The sequence below is a fragment of the Odocoileus virginianus genome, chromosome 1 (genome assembly GCF_023699985.2).
Source record: "Odocoileus virginianus isolate 20LAN1187 ecotype Illinois chromosome 1, Ovbor_1.2, whole genome shotgun sequence".
NCBI classification, from domain to species: domain Eukaryota; kingdom Metazoa; phylum Chordata; class Mammalia; order Artiodactyla; family Cervidae; genus Odocoileus; species Odocoileus virginianus.
In genome coordinates this window covers 40185807-40188162 of record NC_069674.1, presented here as the reverse complement: position 1 = coordinate 40188162, position 2356 = coordinate 40185807, and positions in this window count along the sequence as shown.

The following is a 2356-nucleotide window of genomic DNA, read 5'->3' as shown; positions in this document are numbered from 1 at the left end:
AGAAACAGTAAGTATTCCCCCCTTGTCAATGTTTACAAAAATGGGAGGAAGTTCGGTATAATACTTCACATGGTAGGATTCAGCCTTCAAGTCATGTGCCCCCAGAATTTTTCTGTGTTGGAGGTTTAATTATTGTTTCAGTCTCTGTACTGGTAAGTCTGCTCATATTTTGTTTCTTGTTAAGTCAGTTTTGGTTATTTGTGTTTCTAGGAATTAGACCATTTCACTTGTTATGTAATTTGTTGGTGCACGACTTTATATTCTCTTAGCCTCCTAAGGATAAGAGATCTTCACGACCGAGATAATCATGATGGTGTGATGACTCACCTAGAGACAGACATCCCGGAATGTAAAGTCAAGTGGCCGTCAGAAAGCATCACTATGAACAAAGCTAGTGGAGGTGATGGGATTCCAGCTGAGCTATATGATGCTGTGAAAGCGCTGCACTCAATATGCCAGCAAATTTGGAAAACTCAGCAGTGGCCACAGGACTGGAAAAGGTCAGTTTTCATTCCAATCCCAAAGAAAGACAATGCCAAAAAAACATTCAAACTACTGCACAGTTGCACTCATCTCACACGCTAGTAAAGTAATGCTCAAAATTCTCCAGGCTTCAACAATATGTGAACCGTGAACTTCCAGATGCTCAAGCTGCTTTTAGAAAAGGCAGAGGAAGCAGAGATCAAATTGCCAACATCCGCTGGATCATCGAAAAAGCAAGTGAGTTCCAGAAAAACATCTACTTCTGCCTTATTGACTATGCCAAAGCCTTGACTCTGTGGATCACAGCAAACTGTGGAAAATTCTTCGAGATGGGAATACCAGACCACCTGACCTGCCTCTTGAGAAATCTGTATGCAGGTCAGAAAGCAACAGTTAGAACTGGACATGGAACAATAAACTGGTTCCAAATAGGAAAAGGAGTACGTCAAGGCTGTATATTCACTCTGCTTATTTAACTTATATGCAGAGTACATCATGAGAAACACTGGGCTGGAGGAAACACAAGCTGGAGTCAAGTTTACTGGGAGAAATATCAATAACCTCAGATACAAAAATGACACCACCCTTATGGCAGAAAGTGAAGAAGAACTAAAGAGCCTCTTGATGAAAGTGAAAGAGGAGAGTGGAAAAGTTGGCTTAAAGTTCAACGTTAAGAAAACTAAGATCATGGCATCTGGTCCCATCACTTCATGGAAAATAGATGGGGAAACAGTGGCAACAGGGGCAGACTTTATTTTGGGGGGCTCCAAAATCACTGCAGATGGTGACCACAGCCATGAAATTAAGACACTTACTCCTTGGAAGAAAAGTTATGACCAACCTAGATAGCATATTAAAAAGCAGAGGCATTACTTTGCCAACAAAGGTCCATCTAGTCCAGTCTATGGTGTTTCCAGTAGTCATGTATGGATGTGACAGTTGGACTGTAAAGAAAGCTGAGCACTGAAGAATTGATGGTTTTGAACTGTGGTGTTGGAGAAGACTCTTGAGAGTCCCTTGGACTGCAAGGAGATCCAACCAGTCCATCCTAAAGGAAATCAGTCCTGAATATTCATTGGAAGGACTGATGCTGAAGCTGAAACTCCAATACTTTGGCCACCTGATGTGAAGAATTGACTCATTTGAAAAGGCCCTGATGCTTGGAAAGATTGAAGGTGGGAGGAGAAGGGGACGACAGATTATGCGATGGTTGGATGGCATTACCAACTCAGTGGCATGAGTTTGAGTAGGCTTCGGAGTTGGTGATGGACAGGGAGGCTTGGCATGCTGCAGTCCACCAGGTCATAAAGAGTTGGACACAACTGAGCAACTGAACTGGCTGGCTGACTGATCCTAAGGTGAGCTCATAGTAATTTCCCTGAATTTCATTTCACATTTTAGTCATTTGTTTCTTTTCCTTTAGTCAGTGTAGCTAAAGGTTTGTTCATTCTGTTGCTTTTCAAAGAAACAACTTTGCTGACAATGCTTCTCTATTGTTTTCCTATTCGCTCTGCTCTAATAGTTATTTCCTTCCTTCTCTAATAGTTATTTCCTTCCTTCTGTGAGCTCTGGATTTAGTTTTTTCTACTGCCTTCAGTGGTAGTTAGGTTGACTGAGCTCCCTATCTGTAGACATTCACAGCTATAAATTTCCCTACTTAAACCGCTTTAATTGCATATTAAATTTCGGTGGCTCAGTGGTAAATAATCATCTGCCAATGCAGGAGACGACGGGTTAGATCCCATACCGCAGAGCAACTAAGCCCATGCCCGACAACTATTGAACCCATGTTCCAGAGCCCAGGAACCACAACCATTGAACCCACACACCACAGCCACTGAAGTCCAAGCACCCTAGAGCCTGTGCTCCACCA